The sequence below is a fragment of the Pocillopora verrucosa genome, chromosome 8 (genome assembly GCF_036669915.1).
Source record: "Pocillopora verrucosa isolate sample1 chromosome 8, ASM3666991v2, whole genome shotgun sequence".
Lineage (NCBI taxonomy): Eukaryota > Metazoa > Cnidaria > Anthozoa > Scleractinia > Pocilloporidae > Pocillopora > Pocillopora verrucosa.
Genome location: NC_089319.1, coordinates 23,752,559 through 23,768,652, shown reverse-complemented (window position 1 = coordinate 23,768,652; position 16,094 = coordinate 23,752,559). Strand labels below are relative to the sequence as shown.

The 16,094-nt window shown below is 38.5% G+C and overlaps 1 long non-coding RNA gene across 1 annotated transcript; it reads right to left on the bottom strand.

Annotated features, from left to right (window-relative positions):
* Window positions 1-301: 301 nt before the first annotated feature.
* Window positions 302-3,970, bottom strand: LOC131785279 (uncharacterized). Its single transcript, XR_010718524.1, has 2 exons — window positions 3,880-3,970; window positions 302-1,596 (listed from the first exon to the last, which is right to left on the bottom strand). It is a non-coding gene; the product is annotated as an uncharacterized lncRNA (long non-coding RNA).
* Window positions 3,971-16,094: the final 12,124 nt, after the last annotated feature.

Genomic DNA, 16,094 nt, shown 5'->3' with positions numbered 1-16,094 from the left:
TGTGTGTGCGTGCACCTTTGCACACTTATGAGGACATTCATATGTATACACACCAGCAAAGTGGGGTCTGTTCAAATTGTGGGGACATTTTCAAGTCCCCACAAAAAAGTCCTCATAAATACGTTGTAATAAGAGAAAAGACCATCATAGTGAGGACTTTTGAATGGTCCTCATAAGTCGGTTTGTATAACACACATCTTGAGTCCTCACAAGAAGGTAAAAACACAGAACCTGGAAAAAAGTTTTTTTGTGTCCTGAGGCACATGAAGAAGTGCCCAAGAAAACCATTAAGATACTTAGATTAACGAAAAAATAATCTTTTAATGGTTTACACACTCAAATTCTTCATAAAGTACACACACTGTGTGTATTCAGATACACACAGTGCCTGAGTGATACTAAGAATTGCAGAGTGTACTTTGTTAAAAACTGTATTCTTTACATTAATTCTTAATGTAACTATCTTTATGACTTTTTTAGAGCACCTCCTAAGGTGCTTTATGGCTAAAAAAATTTTTTCCAGTCTTTTGTTTTCTCCCTTTTTGAGAGGAATTACGGTGTGTGTTCTCCGAACCAAAGTAAAGGGACTCTTCGGGAGTCCTCATTATGAAGGTCTTATTTCAAAGAATTACCCTCTAAAGAACACAAGCACCACCCATTTTCTTTGATCAGGTTTTTATATTGAGGTGACACAGACTCTCAGACCCAAAAAGAACATCATCAAAGTCTCATTATTATTATCATTATTATTACTACTAGTTCCCTTTTGGTAGAAGAGTTATCTTCCCAAGGGATTTTGATTGTGCATGGAATCCTCTAAACAGCTTTATCTAGTGCCTTTTTGATAGAACTTAACAATATATGTAACTCTATGGCTTTTTTGAGCACCTCTAAATGTGCTTATTGTTTCTTATAAGTTCCCTTATGTATCATTCTTTCAGTACATCCAGTAGTGCCGTGTCCAATCAGAAGATGTCTGTCTATTAACAGAACTTTGAGTAATGTGTGGGCTGTTCTACACAGAGACATATCATATTATGTCAGTCACCAGATTATGCAATAACTTAGAAAAACTGACAAAGTAGATGTTATAGGACCAAAGCTGTGTGGCACAGAATGCTGTACCGATCACTGATAAGTTTTGTCACTACCAACTAATTCAATTTTCATCAAGGAAAATGATCTTTCCCTTGACTCCAAAGTTTTACCCTAAACTACAGTGAACACCTTTCACAGTCCTTAGGAAACAGATTGAACTAGATGCACTAACATATATAAAACAATGGCTCACTCATTTACATTTAGGTCATATATATTAGTACTGATCTTGCAAACTTTAACTCATCTATGGCCCCCAAAAATGCATGAAATTGACCACACTGTGTTTTCATTTTTTTACCTCAACATGTATTTATAGCAATAAGGCCCTACATTATCTTACGTTAAAGTGTATTAAAATAAGAATTTCAGAAAAATTAGCATAAATTTGTTATCATATTTAAGGAAAAAAAGATTTTTCATCAAAATGTCAGTAATTATTATGAATAATTATTATGAAGTAATACAAAATTGATCCTCCAGATGTCAGCCACATTCCTGAAAATTTGAAAGGAGAAAAGTAAATTCTAAATCTTTTCACAAAATTTTCATGTTTTCCAATGTAAGTCAAACTCTTACTGGGAAGAAATATTTTTGGAAAAAATGGGGGTGTGTCAGCATGGGGGCAGGTTTGAAGTGTTACTAAGTAAATAAATATGCCCTCCACTATCCTTGCTAATCAATAGGAGGTCTCTTTGGCAAAACTAGCATCAAAACACAACTATCATAACTCATGACTGACAAAGTTAAAATGAATGCTGCAAAGTGGCTTTTATGACATTCTTCACTTCTTTTTTTTTTAATTTTTTTGCATCTTCTATTATTTTGTTTTTTTATCTCTTCTTTGGTATTTCCTTTGAGTAACAAAACATCTAAAACCATTGACAGTGATTAAAATCAAGCAATGGGAAATATGGTTAGCAAAACAATAAGCTATGACACTCTTCGGTATGACACAATGCAAAGCAATTTCCATCATTTCTAGCATGCACTTCCAGACACTATGGCAAAACCAAACTTTTAAATATCCCCTTTTCATTTTATGATACACCGCAAAGCATATGTTGTTCCCAGAGAAAGCTGAAATACTCCTAAACTCACTTTGGGTTTGGTTAGGAAATATGAGGAGCAGTGGGCTATTCACAGATGATAAATCATTCTCAGGGAATTCACAAAACTGTCTCACAATGTCCCTGGGCAAATGAACTGAAGTATAAGTTCAGGCCTGAATATAGCACTCTCATCAGAAAAATAAACCTGATGCTCTTTGAAAATATGAGACTACTAACTGCTGGCAAAACAGAACTGGGGGCAGCAGAAGCAGAAGAAATTTGGGGGTCAACACCAACACATTGAAACAAAAATGTATTTCAAATGAAGTCAATATATGAAGTTCAACACATATACACTGATTTACTGTAAAGCCCTATAGAAATGGTACAGATAGACAATGATAGTAACTAACTATGGTGCACATTTGAACTCAAACTATAATTAACTAGTTTTTCAGTCTGTGGTCTTGCCAAAAATAGGCTCAAACTGAAATGGAAAATCTTAAGAGGGGTAAAATAGTTGTCAAAATTTTATAGGTTGTCTCAAAGTTCATTTTCAACATCTCCTTAACCCTTTAACTCCCATGAGTGACCAAGAGAGAATTTCTCCTTACAATATCAATGCAATATCAACCAGATAAGTGATGAGAATAGCGAAAAATATAAATTAGGGAATAATTTGTTGATCCAATACTAAATTATCTGAACTAACATTATAAGAATTGTATGGTTGACAGTGAGGAGAATGACAAATTTGATCTGGGAATTAAAGGGTTAAAGGCTTCTGTCTTCTGCTTGCAACTTCTTGACTTCATATCCATTCCTTCCTGCTTCATTTGTGGTGATCAAGCAACTCTTTAGAAGAGTCGTTCTACATTAATGTTCTCTAAAACTGTGGCGATAAGCACTCTTCTTGGCTGATATTTTGCTTACAATTTCACACACTAAGATACTAGGTATCAGCCAGCAGTAAAATCCCATTGTATGATTTCAACAGCTATAATCAATTAGTATATAACACACATTCAGTGAATGGTTTTTTTTTCATGTGCTGATTGGCTAGTTCAGTTGTTCAGTTGGCTAGTTGAATGGCAAGTACCATTCACCTCCGAACAGATGATGAGAAAAATTGAACAACAAGAATTGAATTCCCACCATTTTTGGTACATTGAAAGAAATAAACTAAGTTTATGGTAATTGTGTGATATACTATATATACTGAAACAAATTAATCACCTCAGTGTCGATGAAAATGATGGATATTTACCCCCATGAATACAGAGGGTAAGTTTCTAAAGATACCGTGGTGCTGCGTCGGTGGGAGAGTATAGCAGGTAATTTAGAGATAACAACTGAGTTGAAAACGTAATTGGCGACCGTAAAGAGTAAAAAAAGCTGGCGTTTCGAGCGTTAGTCCTTCGTCAATCGCTCTGACGATGGGATAACGCTCGAAACGTCGGCTTTTTAACTCTTTACGGTGGCCAATTTACGTTTTCAACTCAGTTGTTGACACTAAATTACCTGATATTTACCTCCACTTCGGTGAACAATTGTTAACTATCATGAGATGTTTGAACGCAAACATGACAGCAAATGATTATTTCAACTATCATCAACTATCGTGACCGTTTGAACAGGGCTTAAAAATTCTGAGTTATTTTTGAGGATAAGCATTAAAAGATTGTACTTGTTATTCTGAATTTATACCCGATGAAAACGTTTCACTCACCTCCTCAATTATAGCATCTTCTCCTTCGCTAAGAATACCAATGTGACAATGGTTTGTTCCGCTCCTAAATTGAAGTTGACTAAAACAAAACACGTACAAACTAACTAGTAATCGCTTACAATCAAAATATGCATTTCTCTATGGCAACAAAACAACCAATCGTATTACGCGTCACATGGTTTGAATCGCATAGTTGAATCACATCCATTGGCGTAAATTATGGGCTCTTTGGTCTCAGATACTTGTTACAAATTTTTGATCAAAACTCAGGAACTGCACGCGAATGCGGAATAGGCTACTGGAGGTGAACGACTATGCTTTTCAAAACTATATGTTCGATGGCTCTCGATTTCTCGATCTCGATTTCTAGCCCCCGATCTATTCTGCGTCCTTCACCACTGTCTATTCCATCTACGGAGTTTCCGATGATAAATTTAACCTCTAAATCATCATCAACGGGGATAAAATAAGATCGACTCACATCGACGCCGATTGAACTTGAAATATTAGTTGTGTAGTGCATAATTAACTACCAAATTGGCTTTAATTTTCAACATCTTATACTCCAAATTTGGAAAGAATCGGAAGTAACGCAATTTTTCATAAGCGTCATTGACCAAGCGTGAGGTCAAGATGGCTAGATATTGGGTCAGTTCTTTTTTGTGTTTTATTTCCATAAAAACGGAAAAAAGAGAACGACACTAATATCCAGCCACCTCGACCGAAAAAGCTTGGTCAATATCGGATTTATTATAGAGCAAAAACATCGCCGCTTTATTACGAATCAAGACTTGTTTATTTCGAGAGACGGGAAAGGAGGCCAACTGTTTTTGCGCGGAATCACAGCGGGCAGTCCCGAGCCCATCTTGCCTGCTCAGGTGCCAATCAAAACAGAAGATATTTCAAATTTGGGTTATTTTCCCTAGGGCAATTACCAAAATAAAGGGAAAATTCCCTCTATCTGAACCAATCAACCTTAAGTAATTTGCTCTCTATGTTAAAAAATAACAGAATCAACGCGCGCAACATTATTTGAGAATGGTAGGCTGTTTTCAGCCGAGGTAACCATTAGGATGGTGCTTTGTTTTAGGGTACCGTTCGCACTTGCCTTATTGGGAACATTTTCTCTTTAATTTTCCTATCATGTTTGGAATCTTTAACGATATGTCCGTTTTGCTCCAAAAAAGTGTTTGAGAAAAAAGGAAGAAAAAAAGAAAAAAAGAAAAAAAAAGAACTGATGCAGGTCACAGGGCTCTTTAACGTCCCTGTTACAAAAGGCTATTAGTAAAGCGGCACCAATTGTTAAACACAAAAAATATACCCCAAAAATTTCATCCGCGTTCGACAATAATCGACCTTAAAATGCTCAGCGATGGCAGGGTCAGGGCTCTTATAGCACATCCAGAGCCTTTCCGTTACCCTCCGAGTCTCAAGTAATCTGTAATCAGACTTTTTGAAACTCTAGGACGCATACGTGGGCTCTGAATCGTAAGGACCTCAACATGTAGACCTGGTGTGGGTAGTAAAAGTGTGCATGCAGAGTCAATGGAGTATGCGCTTATCTCAACATTGTTTAGCAATTTATTACCTATACGTCCGAATAATTGCTTAAAACTATCATTTTATTTTGTGGCTTCATCACAAGCAGCTCGCTAAATCTCATCGATGCTTTTTTGTGCCTTTGAGGTGCAAGAGCAAATATACATAACACAAGGCTAGCTTAAACATCAAGGACAAATTGAATATCCATGTTGGCTCACCATGCACTAAGCTAGGGGTAATCATAATGATTAAATCTCCATTTGTTTGCAGCAGTTTTCTTTTTTCCTGTATTCCGTCATAAAAAACGCTTTCTTTTCCCTTCTTTCTCTTTTAAAATAGCGATTTCATTCACGTCCAATTCTGAGTTATTTACCCATTAACTCTAAAGGGTGACTGGCTTCTAATTTCTCATTTCAGTATCAACCTTGAATTGAATGTATAGGTAATGAGAAAAATGAAAATAATAACCAATTTGAAAAGCTCATCATTGTTAAACAAATTCTCCTTGTCCTCACCACAGGAAATGTAGAGAGATCGGTGTGGAGAATATGAGTACCAACCTAAGGGTGTAAATGGTTAATGATCGAGCTAAGTGCAAATTAATGCTATGTTTCATCTATTTGAGCGAACTGAAAAATTCCAACATCTGTGGCATCATGCAGTAGTTCAGTGATTGGATTCTGTCATATTGGTTCTATCATTCGTCTGTCTGCAATCGCTTGATTGGTGAGATTATCACGCCATGCACCTTGCTGTGACATACCTGTTAGATAAAATACCCTTTCCAGGAGTTCTCAGTATTGCTTTCAATAAACCTCACAGAATATTCACTTAGATACCTAACAGCAAGAACTCTTACATTCAAATAAAATCTAGGACCGCTAAATAATTAGTTAGAGAAAGCTCGAAAAAAAATGTTTATCAATACTGGCTCGCGGGGAGGAAGGAAAGGATGTGAAGGATGGGAAGGATGGGAATCCTTGTTACAAGGATCTAGTTCTCATCTATAAGTCACGGTGCACAAGATTAAGTAAGAGAACTCTCAAATTGAAATCATGTCACATATTGAACACAACTTTATTAATACCTCAAAATAGGCCAAGATACATAATTCCCAAAATCTATCAAGAAATTCTTCAAAAAAATGTCTATAAATCTCTTTTAACTCTAAAAGTCTAAAATATCTTTTTCTTCAAAAATCCCGACCATCTCAGCACTGTTTTTCAAAATAATCACAAAATTTGGCATAAAATGTGAGATATTGTGGTGCAATTTCTCAGAAACACCTTTAAAACATTCGCACAAGGTGTGAAAAATTCGCATCTCCTATAGGTGGCGAAGCCACCTAAGTTATTGCAGTTCTTACTGTGACACTACAGAAGATTAAAACACCAAAAAGGAATCATCCGTTAAGCCACAGAGATATAGTTGAGATGATTATGAAATTAATATTCCTCCATGTGAACTGGAATCTCTTATTCGGGAAAATGAATGAACTTAAGTCATCAGTGACCTCATGGATAAGCTTCCTGATCTCCATTTCCTTGAAACAAGTCTTAAAGAGGAGTGGATTTTTCTATACTGCATCACTGCAACAGCTAGGCTCGGTCTCTTAGGAAAATCAGGATTGGCTTGATGACAATGTGTGTAAATAAACGAACTCCTAGAGCAGAAACGTAAGCACTTTCTTGCCTATCAAGTCAGCGCAACATCTGTATCGAAATGAAAGTCTTTATTGCCTGCAATAGTAAACTCAAGAGCATCTCAGAAAAATGCAAGACACCTGGCTCCAGGCGCAGACGCCATTCCTGCGTAAATATGAAAGGCAGGTAATAAAATAGTCACCCAAAATCTGTGTGAAATGTTCTCATCCTTTTGGAGTAAAGATGTCAAGACTTCAATAAGGCTATCATTGTCCAATTGTAAGAGCGAGGAAACAGGCAGTCCTGCGATAACCACAAGGAAACACCGTTACTGCCGTCAGTTTTAGGCAAATTCCTTGCTAGAGTCATGCCTAATCGACTCATCAAACATTTGCAACAAGGTCTCCTGCCCGAGAGTCCGTGCAGCTTTCGAACGAGCAGCAGCGGAACAGCACATGTGATATTTACAGCTCGTCACTTTATGAGAAAATCCAGGAGTAACACTAGGACCTCTGTACCACCTTTGTTGACCTGACCAAGGCGTTAGACACGGTCAGTCGTGATGATCTATAGAAAGTCATCTCAAAGCTAGATGCACCTCTATTATCATCTCCATGATTGGAAAGTTTCTTAATGAAATGATGGAACTTGTAAAATAGTGAGGTGTGGAAATATTTCCCGGTCAACAATGGCTTGAAACACGTATGTGTTCTCGCCCAACCTTCTTCTCAATGATGCTCTCTACAATGCTCCCAGGTGCATTCTCACAAGGTGATGCAGGCGTAGAAACTCGTTATAGAACTGATCACATGCTTCACAATCGTAGACGACTTAAGGAAACACTTGACGTCAGTCTTACCACCATCCGTGATCTAAATTTTGCAAATGATTGTGCACTGGATAGTAACTGTGAAGAACAGATGCATCATGGCATGAACTCTTTGGGCACAACCTGTGAGAACTTTTGATTCACCGTACGTACCCACCAGCTCTAAGAAGCAATACAACTAACCTTACAGTCATTTAATTGGCACAAAACTCCACGCAATTGACATGTTCACCTATCTTTAAATTGCAGACCGCTGTCCATCAGCTCGGCGTACAGTAGACTTCGCCTGACTGTATAGGGACGCAGGTAAATCTCAACAGGTAGAAAACTCAAAGTCTATAAAGCTGGACAGTTTACAGCAGGAAAGCAGCCAAATTTAATCACATCCACGCAACAAGCCTCCGAAATGGTTCATTGGTTCAACTAAATAGTCGAACTAGCGAAACAGTTGAACTGTACAAATTGCACAACCTATCTTAGTTAGTTAAAGTAGTTCAAGTGATCAAACTAGCTTCAATTGTTCAACTGCACAAACTGCACAATCTAGCTGAATTGGTTCAGGTAGTTAAAACAGTTAAACTAGCTCAATTGGTTTACCTGGTTAAATAGTCAAACTAGCGAAAACAGTTAAACTGACAAATTGCACAATCCAGCCTAACTGGTTGAAATAGTTAAAATGCTCAAACCAGCTTAAATGGTTAAACTGAAAAAAATGCATAAGCATCTTATAGGGTTCAATCTCACAAACACCACAATCTACCATAATTGGTTAAAGTAGTTAAAATAACCAAACTAACTTAACTGGTTGAATAACTAATTGGTTGAAGTAGTACAAATGATCAAACTAGCTTAAATTGTTCAACTGCATAACCTGCACAAAGTGCACGATCCAGCAGAATTGGTTCTGCCTAGAAAGTAGTTATGTCATTTCTGCGACCTGATTCGAATTCAGACAGTCAAGTAGATATTTCAGTGTACCGCTGGTTATTTTGCAGTCACGGTAAGATATCAATTTTTCGAGAGCACATGGTCTGTTTTGAGTTTAAGTTTTAGTTTCTGCTAAGATTGTCGAACAAGATTTCATTTGTTAGTAACGGGACAAGACACAAATAACTTGTACTATTCCATCGTTTTTGTTTAGCTTTCTTATCCTTTGTGACTCGGTTATTTTGCTTTATTCAGCGGATTTATGCATTTGATTTCAGTGAATCGTTGTTCATGTAATAAAAAGAGTTTACAGTTCAGCGCAATTGGCTCAACTGGTTAAACAATCAAACTAGCGAAGACCGTTAAACTGAAAACAATTGAAAAATATATCGTAGTTGTTTAAAGTAGTTCAAATGGTCAAACTAGCTAAATGGTTTAACTTGAAAAAATGTACAATTAGCTTAAATGGTTTAACTGCACAAGCTGCACAATCTAGATTCAAATACCTAAAATAGTCAAACTAACGAAAACAGTTAAATTGCACAAATTTCACATTCTTTCTTAATTGGCTAAAGTAGTTCAAAGGGGGGATTTAGGATTTTCGGTTTTGCAGCTTTGGCTACGTTTTAGATCGGTTTTTCGGTTTTTGCGCCAAAAAACTTCGTTTTTTCGGTTTGGTGGTCATTGCGGTTTGCGGATTTTCCGTTTTTTAGCATTTGGTTTTCGGTTTTCGCAAAAAAATACTAACTGGTTTTCGGCTTTGATATCCGATGCAGTTTTCGGTTTTTCCAATTAGACCTATTTGGGTTCCGGTTTCTCTTCGATCTGAGCGGCAACTACGCGCCTCCACTAATCTCGAATAGCCGCTAAACGCAAATTTTATCGAGAGGAATGAGTGACAAACCAATTGAAATATCGCAGGGATCCCTAGGTAGCCTACGTGTAGCCGTACCCTCCCCCTCCCCTGAGGTAGGGGGGGGGGGGGGAAGAAGGGAGGGTACGGCTACGCGCCTGCACGTAGGGCACAGCTAAGCACGGATCATTTCCAAAGTTTCTTTATCAACGCCACCTCGAAGTTGGTGACCAAGTTACAGGCCATACGTGACTGATTGATTCAACATTCCAATGGAATCTCCAAACTTTCAGGTCTTAGTTCGCGAATGGAAATGTTAGATCAGGGATTTTTGATGAAACTTTCCAGAGCTATAGCTTTTTGCGACTGCAAAATTGCAATCCTATGGAGGGCTTTTCTCGTCCTCGAGAGCGTAGCTGTTAATTTAAGCAGATACTAGAAGATACGAATGCCAAGTGCATGGTATTCATGGATCCTGTCATGAAATTAGTGTAGTTTACTCTGTACGCTACACTTGTCATCACTGTATCGAAACGATCAGGGTTTTAATAACTGGGATGTTAAAGTGTATCGATTTTGACAGTTTTGCATGCCGTTTTCAGTTTTGATCGAGTTTTTTTTCGGTTTTGGATGATTTTTTCTACGGTTTTAAGGTTTCTAATGGGCCCCAATGCCCTCCTCAGTTCAAATGGTCAAACTAGCTCAAATGGTTCAACCGGAGGAAATGCATAACTAGCTTAAATGGTTCAACTGCACCAACTGCACGATCTTGCTTAATCGGTATAACTGGTTAAAATAGTCAAACCAGCGGAAAGAGGTAAACGGTATCGGAACAATTCGCCCCTCAGACAATTCGCCCCCAATTTTTAGACAATTCACCCCTAATGTGAAAACACCGAGTCAGTCAACCGAATCATTCGTGCCCATCGTACATGAAACAAAGCTATCTACGGTCGAATTTATAAGTATAATAAGAGCGAACGCGTTCTCGCGCGTCTAAAACCGAAGAACTGAACACGTATCACCATCTTACGCTCACGCGATTGACGATCATTAAATTATTTTGGTTTCGGTTGACTCGAGTAGTCGAGTTTTCTTTTTCTTTCAAGAAATGATTGCCTTGTGACAAAAGCTTTATTTTCTACAATAGTTTGGGTGTTTTCACATTGGGGGTGAATTGTATTGAAATTGGGGGCTAATTGTCCGGGACGAATTGTCTGACATTCGAAGTGAACTGCACAAATTGCACAATGTATCTTATTTGGCTGAAGTGGTTGAAAATGGTCAAACTAGCGAAAATGACAAAATGCGTAACTAGCTGAAATGGTTTAACCAGCCAAAATTCATAACTAGCTGAATCAGTTCAACTGCGGAAACTGCTTAAGTCACCTCAAATGATTCAACTGGTTACATAGTCAAACTGGCGAGGATAGTTTAACTTCAAAAATTGCACAATCTATCTGAAATGGTCTGACTACCTTAAGTGCTTCAACTGGACAAAATGCATAACTGGCTTAATAGGATCTACTGCACAAACTGCACAATCTAGCCTATTTGTTCCAACTGGACATAGTTTGATTCTACTCTGGTTTGCAGATTTAATGAATGTAACCGAAAAAGTTACAATTCATAGACCCAACGTTTCGACACTCCTGTCTAGTGCCTTCATCAGGGGTGATCTAAACGCTGCAACAAGAGGTCCTATTATATGATCACTAATCAGCAGCCTTTTTTTTCGGACGAGGTCTAAATAGGCGTCAGGTAGCAAACCGTCACCGTCACGATTTTAAGGAGCGTGAGCGGAGTTAATATGCCAAGCCTCCAAACAAAGGCGCTGGTGGTAACGCAGATTAGTGGTGATAATTTTAGAATTATTCCACCCAATTGTATGGTTAGTTAGGCATGTATGCTCCGATAAAGCTGAATTTTCCTTTTTGCAAAGGAAAACCGCTTTTTGGCGCTCTTTTAACCGTGTACCAAACTGACGTTTGGTCTGTCCGATGTATTCGTTGACACAGTCATTGCAAGGATACAATAAATGGCGTCGGTTCGTTTTTCTTTCGTGACAGGATCCTTAGGTTTGGCGAAAATATGCCCCAAAGTCTGAAAAGGTTTTTGAGCAACTTTAACGTTGTGGCTATTCAAAATTCTCTTGATGGGTTCCGTAACACCCTGTATATAAGGAATAAAAGCAAAACCGCTGGTTCCCTTGCATCAAGAGCGTTACTATTTGTAACTGATTTTTGGCAGTTACGGGGAAAAGTTTTTGTATGGCCATTTGCCTTTAGGACATTGGAAACATATTTCCTCTCCTCAGCCTTCGAATCGAGTGAAGATGGTAGACAGTCAGCCCTCCTAAGTAAAGTTTTGGCTACAGACTTTTTATGGCAAACGGGGTAATGAGAATCGAAAGCGAGGTATTTGTCGGTGTGGGTAGGTTTACAGTAAACACTTGTCTCCAAATTACCCTGAACACATTTAAATCAAGAAAGGGAAAATGTCTATCCTTTTCACGCTCAAGGGTGAATGGGATCGACGGCTCTACTGAATTCAAATGCGACAAGAGGCGCTCCGCTTCATTTCCAACTATCGCAGAAATAATATCATCGACATATCATTTCCAGAAAAAGGGTTTAACCGATTAAGTGGCTAAGGCCTTTTGTTCCACGTCTTCCATTACCATGTTAGCAATGACAGCAGAGACGGGCGAACCCATCGCTGTACCAAAAACTTGTTGATAGTAAGCGCCGTTATATGTAAATTGCATGGTTTTGAGGCAAAAAGACAGCAGATGACTAATATCCTCCACAGGCAAGGAAGTTCTTTGTCCCAGGGAAGCATCTTCTCTGAGTCATTCCTCCGCAACCTTGACGGCAAGATCAACTGGGATTTTGGTGAAGAGCGAAACAACGTCTAAAGATACTAATTCTTCACAAGCGTTAAGAGTTTTATCTCTTATGAAATCCGCAAATTCGCAGGGATTTTTGACAGAGTAATCAGTATTCCCAACAATAGGTGACACAATTCTCGCAAGATAACCAGAAATTGCATAAGTCGGAGAATTAACAAAAGAGACAATGGGTCTCAAAGGAATTCCCGGTTTATGAATTTTAGATAAGCCATGAAAACGTGGACATAAGCCGTCACTACTGTATAACATTTTGTACGTAGAGTCACTAATTATACCAGCTTTTTTCAAATCAAGCAACATTTTGTTTAACTTTCTTTGAGTTTTATTGGTAGGATCAGAGTTAAAGACAGCATACGTACTCTTGTCATTAAGCAGAGACAAAGCTTTGTCGTGATATTGCTGTTTGTCCATAACCACAACACAATTACCCTTGTTCTCAATTACGAGCCTGTCCGGATCCTTTTTGAGAGCTATAAGCGCATTGAAAACATCCTTTTGAATGTTTTTGGGAGGAGGTTTAGCGCGTGTGAGTATGCTAATTACTTCTGCTCTTACCAAATACCTACGATCGTCGTTGAGTTGAGAGATACTCTCTTCAACAGCGGCGACAATATCGGCAGTCGGTATTTTGCGAGGAGCAATAGCAAACTTCAGACCCTTCTCTAAACCACTCCGTTCCAGCGCGGATAACTCCTTGGAGGAAAGGTTCAAGACTCATTTATCTCTCAGAGATGAGCCTGAATTAACAGGAGACCTCTTACTGAGCAAGTGACGGAGTTTTCTGTCGTTTTTCTCTCTCTGTTTGGTAAACGTCTGCAGTTCTTTCGAACTTCTTTTCGAAATTTCTTTAATTTAACTCCAACTACTTAAATGGTCAAACTAGCGAAAACAGTTAAACTGTATAAAATTCATAACTAGCTTAACCAGTTCAACTGCAGAAACTGTTAAAGTTGTCTCAAATGATTTAACTGGTTACATAGTCAAACTAGCGAGGACATTTAACTTCAAAAATTGCACAAGCCACCTGAATTTGTTGAAGTAGTTCAAATGGTCAAACTAGCTTAAACTGTTCAACTGGACAAACTCCATAACTAGCTTAAAAGGTTCTATCGCACAATCTAGCTTAATAGGCTCGACTGGGTGAATAGTCAAACTAGCGTAGGCAGTTAAACTGCACAAATTGCACAACCTATCTTTTTTGGTTGAAGTAGTCCAAATGGTCTAACTAGCTTGAGTGCTTCAACTGCACAAATTGCACAATCTAGCTTAATTGGTCCAACTGGTTAAATATTCAAACTTACAAAAACATTTAAACTGCACAAATTGCACAATCTATCTTATTTGGTTGAAGTAGTTTAAATGGTCAAACTAGCTCAAATGGTTCAACCGGAAAAAATGCATAATACATTTGGTTCAACTTAAATTGAATGCAGATGGTTCTATTGCACAAACTGCACAAGTCCCATTCTCAGAAAATGGCTCCTCTGTTGTAGGCTGACACTGGAAAGAGATCCGTGGGTGGACAGAGAAAGCCTTTTACAAACAATTGAAAGTATTCATCAAAAACCTGGGCGAAGATCCTGAGAACTGGGTAGGATAGGCTCACCTTTGGCCGTTCATGTGATTCACATGCGACAGACACTCTCGTGCACCGATTGGTCTCCACGGACACCCTCAGACACAAATGCGTACTCAACGGCATCAAGGGAAAAAAAAAAACTACACGGCTGAATTTTATTATGTGCAAATATATCTCGAAAGGCAAGGCTTTCTTTAGTTGCCTCAAACCATTGACTTGTCTTGGTGCCAAGACTTGGAGGAGGCGGCATTAAAGAAACAACAGCTGCAAATGGAGAAGGAGGTAAGAGAGGCAGAGGGCAAGTTGAATCTAGGAAAAAAACATGACGAAAGATTCGAGGAATAACCGAATACCGCATGAATGCAGCATCAGCAGCTACGACAACTAGAACGTATGAACATGGTTTTGCTGCAGCGGCATAGCCAGGTGCTTATGTTCTTGTTACAAAAACTTGCTGACAAATAAAATTGTTCCGCAAATTTATTTGAAACTTGGACTTTCTGGTTCAGATGCCTTGCGTATTTCTGTATATGTGATAGACAACAGGAAGAGAATATCAGCTGTCTGAAGAGAATATCAACAGTTTGTATAATCTGTATGAGTTATGCGATCATTTGATATAATCTTGTAATTTTAAAAGTTGTTTATAGTTTTAAAGTTTAATACTTTTAAAATGCTTTTACATGGTAATGATCGTTTAAAGGAGATTAATTTATTTGAAAGTAAACTGAAGACTGATTGAAAATTATTCGGAAAATTGATTTATTATGGACCATGCTTGAAATTTTTGAAAGTACTCATGGACAGTTGTGGGAAAGAACTGGAAAAACTTAGATGTAATTGCACCACATAAACATGCCCGAGAATTATGAAGAAGAGCACATAAAATATACACTTTTCCCACAGCGCTTGAGCATAACTTTGAATTCCTCTTGAAGTCCAAGAATTTAAAATACTTTACGACATCACCGAAGATCCATTCAATTAAAAATCTCACTTCACTCATTGACTTGTTCCAAGCTTTTGGAAGGTCTGTTAGTAACGCCGTGAAATGAACTCCGTGAAAGTGAAGTCGGAGAAGATACGCTGGATCGCCATGAATGCATAAGTTGCCTCCTCCTGAAGCTGGTTCAACACTTTGGATCGAGCCAACATTACGCTGTTGTGCCTTTTACTCTCCACCGGGCCATAGAGGGTAGCAATAAGGCCGTTGGGTGTAGCAATGGACTTAAATTTCATTGAATGTACTTTCGTAGGGCCGTTGTACATCATCCGCTCCTTTCTCGCTGATAATTTCTGTGAATGTCTACAAAGGTGGGCGACTTATCCACGGCTGATCCAATCCAACAGCAAACGTATCCAGTCAGTGCAAATGGAATCCATCACAGTATGCGAAATCATTCAAAGTTGAGGCTCAGGCATCGCGAATCGTGGTATCAATTCCAATTACCTGCTCGGGCAGGCAAACTGCCTGAGAAATATGTAGAATGCCTCAGTTGTGTCCATGTTGACGTCGTTATAGCAAACAATCAGGCCTGGAGGGTTCAATACTTCAGTAAGTTCTTGCTTTCTTTATCTGTCATCATGTCCAGATTGAAGCGTTCGTGGCTCCAATATAGAATAAAAAGATTTTTGGGAGAACTTAACGTTATATAGAAACAAGTACTCTGTATCATCGATCAAATTACGGGCATAAGCCATGAGAATAGTGTCTCTTACTTTTGGCATGGCAGATATGAGCAAGGACGAAATCGGCAAGACACTCAGTAAACTTTCAAAGGTTCACAATTGCTGGAATAAGAAACTCACGGTTTCCAAGATCTTTTCGTAATGTAAACTTTTGGCAGGACCGCCAACGGCAACTGACGGCCTCGACGTTGAGTCCCTTTACGTCGCCGTCGCCATAAGGTCTCGGGTGACTGTTTCGAGGT